This window comes from Hakea prostrata, chromosome 3, assembly GCF_041222555.1.
Source record: "Hakea prostrata isolate BN-2017 chromosome 3, UWA_Hpros_2, whole genome shotgun sequence".
NCBI lineage: Eukaryota > Viridiplantae > Streptophyta > Magnoliopsida > Proteales > Proteaceae > Hakea > Hakea prostrata.
In genome coordinates this window covers 10,977,453-10,992,559 of record NC_142602.1, presented here as the reverse complement: position 1 = coordinate 10,992,559, position 15,107 = coordinate 10,977,453, and positions in this window count along the sequence as shown.

The window sequence follows — 15,107 nt, the reverse complement described above, 5'->3', positions numbered from 1 at the left end:
AAAGGAGTTAAATATGAGACAAAGAAGATGATTGGAATTACTCTCTGATTATGATTGTGATATCCAGTATCATCCTGGTAAAGCAAATGTCGTTGCGGACGCTCTTAGTAGGAAAAGTAACAAGAAGGATTTAGATTTGAATGCTTTGAGCAAGTCGTTGTTGAAGTCAATTTCAGATTTTGAATTGGAAGTTGTTTCGCAAAGTTTAGATGTTGTGCTTTCAGCCACGACAGCAAGATCCACCCTTAGGGATCGAATTGTTGCCTTGCAAGATTAGGATCCGGAATTGAAAGAGAAGATAGAGAAGATTTCTTTAAATTTTGATTTGGACCCTGATTTTAGTATATCTATGGATGGTGCGTTATTGTTTAGAGGAAGACTTTGTGTGCCTGCAGTTGAAGAAGTTAAAAAGGAAATTTTGAAGGAAGCACACCAGTCAATCTTTACCGTACATCCAGGAGGTACAAAAATGTATAAGGATTTGAAAGAACATTTTTGGTGGATTGGATTAAAGTCTTATGTGGAAGATTTTGTAGCTAAGTGTGAGACTTGTCAACGTGTTAAAGCAGTTCGACAACCTCCGTCTGGATTAGTGCAGCCCTTACCCTTGCCTGGTTGGAAATGGGAGAACATTACTATGGACTTCGTGACTAGTTTGCCCTGAGTATTGTGTCTGATTGTGACCCTAGATTTACTTCAAGATTTTGGAATAGTTTGCGAAAAGCTTTGGGAACCCGATTGAATTTGAGTATCGTTTCTCACCACCCTCGATCGATGGACGGTCGAGCGGACAATTCAGATTTTGGAAGATATGCTTAGATCGTGTGTTGTTGATATGAGTGGTAATTGGGATGAACATTTAGCTTTGGTTGAGTTTGCCTATAACAATAGTTATCAGTCTACAATAGGCATGGCTCCTTTTAAAGCTTTATATGGAAACACTTGTAGAACACCTCTGTATTGGACCGAAACTGGAGAAAGGAAAGTGTTAGGACCAGAAATGATTGAAGCTACCAGTGCGATGGTAGATATGATAAGAGAAAGGATTAAGACTGCTCAGTCAAGACAAAAATCTTATGCTGATAGAAGAAGGTCAGATTTGGAATTTCAAGTTGGTGAGAACGTTTTTCTAAAGGTATCGCCTATGAAGGGTGTAATGAGGTTTAATGTTAAAGGAAAGCTTAGTCCTCGTTATATTGGACCTTATGAGATTCTTGAAAGAATTGGATCCGTTGCTTATCGTTTGGCTTTACCTCCGTCACTCGCTGAGACTCATAATGTATTTCAAGTTTCAATGCTTCGGAAGTATGTTGAGAACCCAGATCACATACTACAGCAAGAACCTGAAGGACTTTGTGCTGATTTATCTTATAAGGAGGAACCGGTTAAAATCTTGGATAGAAAGGACAAGCAGTTAAGGAATCGAACTATCCCTTTGGTGAAGATTCAGTGGAAGAACCATACCCCTGAAGAAGCGTCTTGGGAAAAGGAAGAAGATATGAAGGAGAAGTTTCCTCATCTTTTTGGAAGTTAAGGTATACTTTCAATTTTGAGGAAGAAATTTCTTTTAAGGAGGGGGGAATGTGAAACCTGGCCCTAACCTTAACCCGGATACTCTTTTGTTTGTAGGTCCGAAGACCCGAAGTAGAAGTGAAAGTCAACTATGGGCCATATTGGTAGATGATATAGTGTTCGACTACGAACCTATGGAGATTGAAGATGATGCCCCATACTTGAAGACAGTGTTGGATATAGAGAAGAGACTGCACCTTGATGAAGAGAAGATTAATTGATGACCTTAGAGCTTGGTGGGATATGATTTAAAGCCATTTTTCCATGCTAGGTATGTTATAGAATATGTGTTTAAAGTTTCGTTTGATTCCGAGTAGTGGAAGACCCTCAAATCCCTATTTTTGGCTTTGCTGTCAGCCTGGGTCTAGTGCTTGGGTCGACTGCCCAATGCTACCCAGCCAATCGACCCAGAGTTGCTGAACTCGAACAGAATCTTCTGTTTTGAGAATCTTGCTATATATACCCCATGACTTCGTGATTTTAGTATCCCTAGCCTCCATAACACTTAGAGAACGAAGGGAAACCATCTCCAAGCCTCCAAGAGCGAAGAAGAAGACCTAATCTTGCAATCTTGCAAACTCTCTCTCTTGTTCTTCAATTAAAGGTTAGTAATCTATCTTTTATGTTAATGATTTATTATTTCCATGATCACTCTCATCTCTGAACTGAGATTATGATGAAGATGCTGCAACCTTGTAGTCATATCTTTACAATCTCTTTTCATTCTCTTGTACTACGATCATCTCATTCATTCTTAACATGATTCTTATGATTTGTTCTTAAACTATGATAATATTTCCTATTTTGATTCATTCTAGCATTATAGATGCTTCTCTATGATTATTCATACCTCTGATCTACTGTGTTCTTGTATTAGAATGAGATCTAATCATCTCTAGTTCATCTCTTTCATTCATAGCATGTTTCCAATGAAAACTATGATTTTTACCAAAATAGAAACTATGGTTCTAAATTAGGAAGTAATGTTTTAATGGTGGTTTGATGTCTAAATTATGCTTTCTAGGCTTAGACTACTATGTTAGACAATCCCTCCAAGTTTCGTCGCATTTCGGTTTGTGTAGCATAGGTTTCGGATCAAGATTCTATTTTTACTTTCGGATTTGCTCTTGGGCAGACTGCCTGGGTCGACTGGCCAATGCTACCCAGCCAATCAACCCGCAACAGCAGAATCTGTTTTCTTCGTCCGATTTGACTCGATTCATGCTTATTCTTTTAGGACTACTTCCTAATGATTGTGTGATGCTATTCTAGGGTTTATTTGCTAACTTTGGATTCATCCTCTTGTCCATCCGGAGTATTCTCGGATCTATTTAAGGTAAGGAAAGTTGTTACCATATTAACATAGATTTGCATAGATTTAGTTTCTAATTTGGGAACTACTTAGATTTGCTACTGTTATGTTAGTTTCTATTATGATATGAATGCTGCAAGTACATTAGGATCTTATTTCCTTATTTACTTTATGTACTTGATTATGTATGAATACTTACTCATGTATGTTTTCTTATCTATTTTATCTTGTCTTATTATACTCTTTCATATGATGTGATATTTGTCGTGGATGATATGACTGAATTATGATCGTGATTGCTTAGGTATGATTTGGGATTGGGGAATGTCCTTTTGACATTTCTGTCCTTGGACCTCATTGGGAGTAGTATGGGATATTTCCAATGTTGCCCTTTGACTCTTTCCTGGATTATTGGTTGTCATACCTAGGACTTGTCTAGCAATGTTTGGCTAGGTTATACCCCTTTTATATCAGACCCGAATCGGAAGGGTATTGAGACCGAATGACCCGTGGTAGCAATGGGGATTTATGGGCTCTCAAGATCGGTAACCAACCCGTGAGGGGACATAAATCACATTGTGGGGGCCATTTATGGGTAGAGTTGCATATGGATAGACTTGGGCTCATGGGCGTTCAAGACCGGTAACCAACCCGTGAGAAGACATGAGAGCTTCCCGTTTACTATATGTGGATGACCTATAGGGTTGATGAGTCCGTAGTCTGGGACTATGCTTACTCTAGCGTGAAGGATACCGGAAAGGATCACTGGGGGCGAGGAATGGACGTATCTGGATCTGAGTTGATATGACCAAGTAGAAGACTCTCATTGGGCTAGGCTTTACCCTGACATGCGCCACTACTTAGACCAAACGGTGATGTGAGAGAGAGGTGACTTAACCCCTAACCAAGGAATGTCCAAGAAGGATGCAAGACCAACTACCACCGGCAGATCCAAGATGCCAAGATGGCTGAGGGGGAGTGATTGACCTACCCAAAGAAGTATGGTGTTATGACTTAAAGCATGTCTCGCCTATAGAGACCAAAGCATACATAGAGTTAGACTCATACATACATGGTTGCCTCATATCATATCATCTTATGCTTTGTTTGTGATACTATGTTATTTATGCTATTATGGAATAACTTGCCTTGCTGAGTTTCATTGAAACTCACTCCTTTTTGTACAATATCTTTTGTTAGACTATTCTACAGGTTTTGATGGCTATGAAGCGCAATATGAGGAAGCACAAGATGAAGAAGCGTACAATACGCAAAGTGCTGGCGACTACGAAGATTACTTTGAGGATCCCTCAAGTGGTCTCTCTTGTTACCAGGATTAGCCCTACTGTGGAGTGGGAGCGTCTGAGCATCATCGATGAAGTCTATGTCTATGAGGACATCCTTTATAAAGTAGAAAAGACTCTAGTTAGTTAGATTATATCTTCTTTCTTGTCTTTAGAAATGGTTGTAATCCCATTTGATTATTGAACTACATTCCGCTGTACTCGTGGAGTGAGATTCCGCCTCACTCTACTTTTGATTTATATATCTATTGGTATCTTTTCCGCACTCTGATGAATATCTTGTTACTTTACCTTGATTCATTTGAATAATATTGTTAACATTGATTTAGTCTTGTTCTTGACTATATTGTTGTGAATGTGGGAGGTTGATTTCTCTAACTACTGGATCTTGTGGACTGTGGATCACACACTCGGGTATGCCAGATAGGGTACTGGCTGGGTGGATGTGACTTCTACAGTAGCGGAAGGATCTGTCCAGTTGGACTTATCTATTGGATGTTTTCCCAAGGAGGCGACCGTCCGAATCAATTTTTTGGTGGTTCGGGAACTTCCAGCTTATAAAGTTATCCTCGAACGACCATCTTTGTCCAAGATAGGTGCTATTGTTTCGACGAAACACCTGAAGATAAAATTCTCGACTGACATGGGAATTGGTCAAGTTTCCTCTAACCAGAGGATCTCTCGGCAATGTTACGTTGCCTATTTAAAAGACAAGGAAGACCCAAGGAAGGTGATTGCCCTACCTATAGAAGTTCGAGATGATCGGGAAGAAGCAGAAATGCAAAGGCCCGAGCCAGTGGAAAAGCTGGAACAAATCCAACTGTGTACCGAGGATGAGAAAAAGATTACTTATATCGGGTCTGAGCAGCTGGAGGAATTCAAGGAGGAGTTGAAGTTTTTTCTTCAACAGAATAGTGACGTATTCGCATGGTCAGCCGAAGAGATGCCGGGAATTAATCGGGCTGTCGCAGAGCATAAGCTCTGGATAGATCCCAAGGTGAAACCAGTTATCCAGAAAAGGAGAAATTTCTCCATTCAAAAATACGAGGCCGTTTGGGGCGAAGTTGAAAAACTAAAGAATTCTGGTTTCGTAGAACCAATTGAATGCCCAACTTGGTTAGCCAACGTGGTAATGGTGAAGAAGGCAAATGGGAAGTGGAGGATGTGTACAGACTACACAGACCTCAACAAGGCTTGCCCTAAAGATTGCTATCCGTTGCCTCGGATTGATCTCTTGATAGATGCAACTGCAGGATATGAAACTCTCAGGGTATAATCAGATCCTTATGAATAAGGAAGATGAGAAGTTCACGGCTTTCATGACTGATCGTGAAAGCTACTATTACAAAGTCATGCCATTTGGCCTGAAAAATGCAAGAGCTACATATCAGAGGGCCGTCAACAAGATTTTCAAGGACTTAATTGGGAAGAATGTTGAAGCTTATGTTGACGACATGCTAGTAATGAGCTTTACAAGAGCAAATCATATTGCAGATTTAACTGAGGTATTTTCAGTACTGCGAAAGTATCAAATGAAGCTGAATCCAGAAAATTGCGCCTTTGGAGTTTCTTCAGGCAAATTTTTGGGCTTCATGGTGTCACAGAGGGGTATCACAGAGGGGTATTGAGGCTAATCCTGCAAAAATACAAGCTCTGATTGACATGGAGGCTCCCAAAACTGTTCATGATGTGCAGTGTTTGACGGGGAGAATTGCCGCTTTGAATCATTTCATCTCAAAGTCTGGGGAGAAGTGTTTACCATTCTTCAAGGCACTCAAAGATTTGAGGGGCAGCAAGGAAGCAAAGTGGACTGAAGAGTGCCAGAAAGCTTTCGAGGAGTTAAAAGAGGCACTAGGACCACCACCACTTTTGTCCCGACCAGAGAAGGGGGAAATCTTACAGCTATATCTAGCGGCGTCCCTTTCAGCGGTCAGTCCAGTACTTGTTCGTGAGAAAGATAAGAAACAGTGGCCAATTTACTATGTGAGTCACGTATTACTTGATGCGGAGACACGATATTCGCAGATTGAGAAGCAAGCTTTGGCTCTCATGATAGCCGTCGGAAGCTAAGGCCATATTTCCGAGCTCATCCAATAGAGGTATTTATGACTTTCCCTCTTAGTAAAGTTCTTAATAAACCTGATTTGTCTGGAAGGATGGTGGCCTGGTCGGTCGAAGAGTTCCAAGTGAGCTTTAAGCCCAGAACGGCAATCAAAGCTCAGGCGTTAGCTGATTTTGTAGTAGAAACTACTGCACCGATGGAGACCACTATTGAAGATCCCATTATACCAACCATTTGGGAAGTATATGTGGATGGCTCGAGTAATAAGGATGGAGCAAGAGCTGGAATTCTATTGAAAAGTCCAGCAAGATTTATCATTTGATATGCTTTGAGATTTGCATTCGAAGCTAGTAATAACAAAGCAGAATATGAAGCCCTGATAGTTGGACTTCGGTTGTCAAAAGCATTGTCCATTGCAGATGTTACTATTTATAGTGACTCTCAACTTATAGTCAACCAAGTCCGGGGGAGTATGGTATTAAAGAACCTCGCTTGCAGAAATATCAAGAGATTGTGCAGGCATTTCAAAAGCAATTTCAGAATTTGAAGATATCTCAGATTCCGAGGACTGAAAATACAGTGGCAGATGAGCTATCTCGATTAGCCAATGCCAAAGAAAAAATCTAGACCCTTCGGTCTACATTGAAGAGATAACATTTCCAAGTTATCATGAGAAAGAAATTTCCTATATTGAAGCAGAGCATTGCTGGATGGATCCGATAGTCGAATATCTGAGAGATGACAAACTACCTGAGGATCCGAAAGAGGCAAGATTGATAAAGATACAATCAACAATATTTGTCATTCAGAATGGAAGACTATACAAAAGTTCTTATTCTGGACCCCTTCTGAGATGCTTAGGTCCCGAAGGAGCAAAATCAGCTTTGGCTGAAGTTCATGAAGGAATTTGTGGAGCTCATATGGGTGGACAAGCCTTGGCACACAAAATTCTAAGACTTGGTTTATATTGGCCTAACATCCAGGAGGCTGGTATGGAGTATGTTCGTCGATGTAGCAATTGTCAAATTCATGCTACGGTATCGAAGTGCCCAGCGGAAACCATGACTTCAAATCTAGATCCCATCCCCTTTGCGATGTGGGGAATTGATATCATGGGCAAGTTCACCAAGGCATCAGGCGGATGGGAATATCTGATAGTAGCAATTGATTACTTCACAAAATGGGTTGAAGCCAGTGCCCTGGCAACAATCACTGAGAAAAAAGTGGAGAAATTCGTGCTTAAGTCAATCATATATCGCTTCGGGATTCCAAAGATTATCGTTACTGACCATGGTACTCAGTTCGACTGTCCACAATTTGAGCAATTTTGTGGAACTTACATGATCGAGCATCATGTCCTCAGTGGCATACCCACAGAGGCGGTAGAAGTTACTAACCGAATGCTGCTTGAAGGGATAAAGAGAAGACTTGAAGCTAACAAGGCCTTATGGGTCGAAGAACTTCATAATGTACTGTGGGCTTATCGAACTACGGTTCGAACACCCATAGGAGAAACTCCATTCAGGTTAGCATACGGGTCCGAAATGTTGGCACCTGTGGAGATAATGGCGGGGACATTACGGGACCGAGAGTTCGAGGAAAAAGCGAACGAGCAAGGACTGCTTGATAGTCTTGATTTGTTGGACGAAGTTCGGGCAAAGGCAATAGCACGAACTCAACATTATCAAAGAAGGATAGCGTCACATTACAATACCCGAGTAAAAAATCGTCGGTACTTAGCAGGAGATTTGGTGTTGAGAAACACCTTAGCTTCAGACCCACGCCACCAAAGAAAATTGGACCCTTCCTAGGAAGGACCTTATATGGTTGTAAAACTAGTCGGTTCAGGAGCTTACAAGCTGAAGAACATCAACACCCAGAAAGAGTTGGATCGTTCGTGGAATGCCAGGCATCTCAAAAATTTTTATCCTTGATGATGATTTCAATTTTGTTCGTGATGTAACCATTTTCAACTCAATCAATGCAATTATTGGCTTTCAACAAATTATCTTTTGATTGGGGGGCATCATACACCACATTCAAGAATAAGATCCGACTATGAGGCATCGGATGAAAATCCGTGTGGGTCCTTCAACACTTATGGAATTTTTGCAGAATTTCTTAAGTCAAGGCATCGGATTAAAATCCGAGTGAGTTCCTTCCGCAAGGCGTCAGTTTGAAACCAGAGTAAGTTCCTTCAAGACTTATTGAATTTTCGCAATATCCTTAAGTAAAGGCATCGGTTTAAAACCCGAGTGAGTTCCTTCTACAAGGCATTGGTTTAAAACCCGAGTGAGTTCCTTCTCAGACTTATTGTATTTCTCCGGAAATCCTTAAGTAAAGGCATCGGTTTAAAACCCGAGTGAGTTCCTTCAAAGACTTATTGAATTTCTCCAGAAATCTTTAAGTAAAGGCATTGTTCTAAACAACTAAGACCTAGTGCAACAGCGATTCAAGTGACTAGCAAAGTTCAGGATGAAGTTAATTTCTTATTTCTTCAAAAGACCGAAAGAGGCCAATCTTTACATCAAACATGAGATTACAAGAGTTGGATACAATCTTCGGTCAGAAAAGAAAGTCATCATCGGTGATAATTAAGAAGTCATACAGGATCAGCACAGCTTTGCTAGAATAAACACATGAGTTGAGCAGCGGTATGGATTCAAGAAAAAGAAGAGGAGAAATGAGGATTACAAAAAGCATTTCGGTATGTATAAAATCCTCTGCAATTTCATACTCTTTGTCCAGCTTGTCCAGAAGAAGTATGGTCCTTGACCAAACTTGCATTCAAGGTGAGCTCTTCATAATTGAATCCTTCCAGGGGAGAATAAACAGGAGAATCTTCCAGGTAATGCATTATATCCGGATCAGTCTTATTTTTGGTCCAGTCAGGAGGAGGAAGACCCAGGTTGGTAAACACTTCAGGATGGCAAACAGCATTGTAGGGAGTCGTATCAAAATCAGGATCTTTCCTTAATATGGATTCCTATACTTCGTTCTCACCATCCCGGTACGCCTGCAAGTTATAAGCAATCAGCATATCAACAAGGGGCTTACTGTAAATACTTGAAGATGCAGGCTCTGCGAACGTCAGTAGGAAGGGATTCGGGCAAAGGAATGACAACTTGCCTTTGAGGTAACGCTTCAGATCCTTTGGCTCTTGACTTTCCAACTTCTCGCTCCAGTTGCTGGATCTTCTCCCTGGCATCATCCAAGTCTGACCGAAGACGCTCGATCACCAAATTCTTTTCTCTTGCAACCTCTCAAGCTAGCTTCCTAAGGCGAGCAATTTCAGCATCCTTGGCTTTGGAGTGTTCCCGAAGCCTGGAAACCTCATTCCTCAGTCTACTGAGCCTAGAGGCTGCTTCCACTTGGTTGTGGAAGTTACCTGTAAGACTCCTGCAAACAAATTCCGAGTTAAATAGGAGCAGAAGATTAACCTTCAAAATCAAAAGATAATGAAGAAAGACTTACATCACCATTCACTTCATAAAGTCCTCTTCTAGAAGTTTGGAAAGAACTGTGCTCTTAGAAGTCATTCGAGCAGCAATACACCATTCCAACGCTTTGTCAAACTCGTTTTGACACTAATTCAGGCAAAGGATGAAAAGGATGAGCTACATCAAGAGAAGGATGAGCTGCATAACTTGCCAACCGACGACGCTTCCTAGTGGCAAAATCCTCTGGCTCAAAAGGAGAGGCAGAGGATGCCAAACAAGCTCTAGAGTTGGAAATAGAAGCAGCACCTGCTGGGACCGCACCTTCATCAGACGCCAACATAGTTGCCTCAGATGTCAGAAGGGTCTCCGTCGGGGATGCATAAACGGTCTCTACAACAGGGGCATAAACAACGAAGTGATCAAGATCTTCCTGGGAAGAACGAGTGATCACTTCAGGCAGAAGAGGCGTGGGGGTAACATCAGTAGAAACTGTGGGAATCTGACTTGAAGATTCACCAACAGCAGTCGCCTTACGTTTAGAAGATTCACCAGATGAAACCACCTCGCTGGCCCCAACCACCGCCGACACTCGAACGATTTTCTTACGGGATTTTGCCCTAATAAAGTTCGGATCGATTACGGGAGACAGTCGTATCAGTACAAAAACACATCAACATAAGAAACGAAGGAAACCCTAGTTCTCAGTCAGCTATGAACTACTCAGAAACCCATTAAATAAACCCCAAGTATTCCTACTATAAAGTTTACTCGGGGGGAAGGAGAGGAGATTGGTGATAGCAAAAAGCTCACTTGTGCAGAGGCTGATAGAGTTATTGGTGGAGTACAAGGAATACGGAGCAAAGCGAGGAGGACGGAATGTCGCTTTTGCAAATCTAACTTGCAGATAGCAAGATAGATGGAGAGTACCCTCGAAGGCTTTAAATAACCTCTGGTATTAAGACGACGGTTGAGAGCCAAAGGCAACCAATGGCCCAGATCGAAAAAACGCTTCAAAATCCTCAACAAGCAAGATCAACGATCAAAAGGAGGCCACGTGGAAATAGGCACCTGATACGAGAATACCTCCAACTGTCGCACTACCATTTAGATAATGGATGTATTACCAATTCATTGAAAACAGTGAATGGTATACCAAGGCAAGAAAACGTTTTGACTTCGCAAGTAGCAGAAGGGAAACGTGTGGACTTTGCAATAAATGAAGGAGTAAGGAAGAATAAAGGCTAAGGCATCTTTCCAAAACATCTCTTCATGATATCTTTACAAGATTATCATTCGTCGAGGAATGTGAAGTTAAGTGATAAGTTTTATCATTTATATTTTGATATTCAAGACAAGCTTTCGATAGGAGACGAGGAAATATTACGGCAAACATGGAAGAAGTATCTATTCATTAATAAGGAGGATCAATCTTTACAAAAAAAAAAAAGGGATAACTCCCTAAGCCTCTTCCTCATTGTTGCCCGAGGAGTCCTGCACAAGAGAGCCTTTCTCAAGATCCTGAGAAGAGCCTTCCTCAGGATTGTCGTTGTCAGAGTCCTCTTCAGCAGCCTGTGACTCGGCCTGTGACTTTTCCTCTTGGAGTGGCGGTTCATCAACAAGATATTCCTCATATTTTGGGTCAGCTGGAAAAGGATCATCCTCTTCCCGAGCCCAATCCGGGAGATCCATGTTTAACTTCCCGAAGACCTCTCTGTGACACACCTCACGAAAGGGAGTTGTATCAAAGGAAGGGATGGATTCAAGAATTTTTTTCCCAGACGTCATTTTGCCCCAAATGATAAGCTTGGATGTTGAAGGCACCCAGCAGTCTGGAGAAAGGTACATTGTTCAGGTACTTCCGAACACAATCCTTTCGAAGCTCTGGCTTGATATGCTCGGGCTTGCTAGGAATCGCCAGCTTCAAGTATTCTTCATTCTCTGTGCACTTAAACTCAAGTCTGTCACCAAACAATGTGGCAGCTGCTTTCTGCTTCTTAGCCTCGCGCTCGGCAGCAACAGCGTGAGCCGTTGAGGAGTCGAGGGCCTTCTTTAGGGAGTTTATCTCCTCTTCATGTTTTCTCTGCAGCTCCTTAGCAGCTGCCGACAGCCGGTCTATCTCAGAGTTGGCCTTAGTCAAATTCTCTTCGCAGGTCTGCAGCAAGGAGCCGTTGCGGCCAACCCGGCTCAATGCTTCCATGTGCTGATAAAAACTCAACACGGCATTCCTGGGGAAGAAGAGAATATCAGAAGAAGTCATAAGAAATTATGAAAAAATGAACAAGCAGGAAGACCGGTACCTTGTGGACTGACTAACAAGGGCATCATCGTCCAGGGCTTCAAATTCCCAATGATCAGAAGGTATAAGACTGAGGGAGCTCCATTCTGCAGCTTTCTCAGGGTCTTGTGCCACCCTATCAGTCAGCTTTAAGGTCCACTGAGGGGTGAAGACCTCCTCACAATCCTAAACTTGCTACTGTGCCAAATCCATACCTACCATATGCATTATTCGATTTATTCTCTGTCGACTGTCGTATGAGTTGCCTAGTTTTGTTTGGTAGAAGTTCACCCTGAAGCTGATCTTTTATCCCCTCTAATTCTTCTTGTGCCTTTTATTTTCCTTTGATAGGAGGGTGATCTTAAGTAATTCCCATGACTGATCCTCCTATCCCTGTTGTTCTAGAGTGGACCTCCATACACCCTATAACCTTGTGTTTTCCCCACATGATGATTTCGAAGGGAAATCAAGTGTGATCTTCATGATTTGTTATTCCTTCTAATTATTTCAAGACTTCAAGCTTTTCATCCCTTGTTCCTCAATCAAAGGTTAGTAATCTCTCTTGTATTGTAGTGATCTACTTTTACTATGTTTTACCCTTTGTGATTGAGATTTAGAAGAAGATGCTGCATCCTTGCAACCATCTCTTTACAATCTCTTTTCATTTTTTTAGGGTTTTATGATCTTCATATTGATCTTTGCCATGATCCTTGTGAAGTCTTCATGAAGCCATTATCATACTTTTGATTTATCCCTTGTTTTCTTACAAAAGTTTTATTGTCAATTGTTTTCCGAAGATTTTGGGAGAAGAAAAGTCAGGATAAAAGCAATGTCCTCCATCTCCTTAGAAGCCTAGTACTCTCCCAATTTCGAGGACGAAATTATTTTAAGAGGGGGAGAATGTGACATCCAGCCCAAACCTAGCCCGGGATACCCTATTTGCTTTGGGATAAAGAAAGACTTGTTTAATGTTAGACCTTGAAGTTGGACCTTGATTTCAATGTTGTTATCCTTGAAAGCCTTAGGAGGCCATATCCGGCCTTATCCTTACCTTGACCCGGCCCGAATTTGTATTGTCAGTTGATCCAATGAGCCGAAGTGGTGGGAAAAGTCCTTGTGTACCCTTTTGGTTGATGATTTGGTGTCGGAGCCCAAGCCCATTGACATTGACGATGATGCCCCTCACTTGAGAGCATTGTCAGTGTTAGTTTTGAATCTGCGCACCGAAGAGGGGTGAATTAGTTGAAATACCTAATGAACACCTGTGCACAATCCAAAAGTATTTCTTGAAACTAGACTTCTATATGGACTTGTAGGAGAAAACCCCACCCAATTTGACCCCATATAGCCCTCCAAATCCCTGTCCGGGGTTGCTGAACTATGTCTAGCAAATCCTGCTTGCGCATCGAAGAAGGTGAGCTTAGTTTGTAGACCTAATGAACTCCCATGCTTGATCCAAATGTATTTCTGGAAACTAGACTTCTTTATTGACTTGTAGGAGAAAACCTCACTCAATTTGACCTTGTATAGCCTTCCGAATCCCTGTTCGAAGTTGCTGAACTATTCCTAAGAATTATGTTGAAACTGCTGTTGGTCGATACTATTGGTTGATACTATCAACCAAAGGTAACGACCAACAAGCCCAGAATCGTGAAAAAGGTGCTTTTTGGATATTTTTCTCCTTTTTAAGTGAAACCTCGAACCTAAATCATTATTTCACTCATTTCAACATCTGAGAACATGGGAAAGCTCCTCTAAGCCTCCTCCTTGGCTTGGGTGTTGATCTCCTTCAAGAATCATTGTCTCTCTTCTCTAATCTCTTCTCCAAGGTATGTAATCTCTCACTCTCTCTCTAATCTACTTCTACCTCATCTTGTTCTTGCTACTGAGTTCGTGAAGAAGGTGTTGCAACCTTACTACACATGTTAAGCTGAGAGATATCAGAAAACCTATTTCTTATAACCTTCTTCTCTGTCTCAGCTTTCTCTACTTCTTACCTTCTACCTTGTCTTCTTCTCCAACCCCTATCTTGAATCGAACACAAACCCAGCAAGTCACTCACTGATTTAGCAAAGATTTATGGCCCTCTCGATGACTATGAGCTCGGTCACCACAGTTGATTCTTCAACAGCCTACAGCCCAAGGACTTCTCCAAACCCACGACCAAGCACTTGCTGGTTGAACAGTTGTGGATGCGGTTTGAGCACCGAACCACCATCAAGTCCCTATGGTATGGCTTCTGTTTCTCCACGCCGGAAAAACCCTTACAAGCTCTCGTCATCATCAGATCTTTCTCAACCTGAGAAACTTGATGTTGGTGAATTTCGCAACACCTTACGATTCAGCAACTCCTTGATCATGTTCGTGAAAATGCCCAACCGAAGTCTAGCTATTGTTGCTGGTCAAGCTGCCTTTGCCACAACCTTGAACTTGCTGTCCAACATTTCTATTTATTCCTCTCTTTGAAATCATTAGGCCTCCAAGGAGGAGTTGCGGCTCCAGTTCATCGGTGGGTCTGGGCAAAATCCTATTGTTCACCTCGCATGTTTCTCTTTGAGGCCGCTTATTAATGACTCAGCCCCCCAAGAACAGCAACCAACCTTTGCGGTTTCACTTGACTTGAATGTTCTAAGTGATAACCTTAAAGATGCTTTCGAAATCATGTTATGTGCCCCATCCGATAAGGAAGAAGCTGGTGGGGAGAGCTTGGTGTTGATGCAAGGGAAACTCCGGCGAGAAACTCCCACCGCCGGCTCCTCTTCCGATCATTGGTAATCTATTCTCCTTCTCTAACCTACTCCAAATTACTCCTACTTTGCTGCTGAGGTTAGGAAGAAGGTGCTGCAACGTTGCAAGCACCTTCCTTCTACAACCTCTTTTGTTTTGAATAAACCCTTTCATATCATATTCATGCTATGATTATTATGCATAATGTTCTTGCCTTCTTACTATGATTTTCTTCATAAAAACATGAATCCTTTGCCTAATCTGATTTCTTTAAATAGGGCTGATTATATGTTAGTATGTACTCTAATTTACTGCCCATCATTTCCCTAATTCAATTCCTAAGTTCTCTTGCAATTGTAATGGTTTTCGTTGAAGAACATGGGTCTTGCAAGTTTGAACCTAGGACCTCAAATTT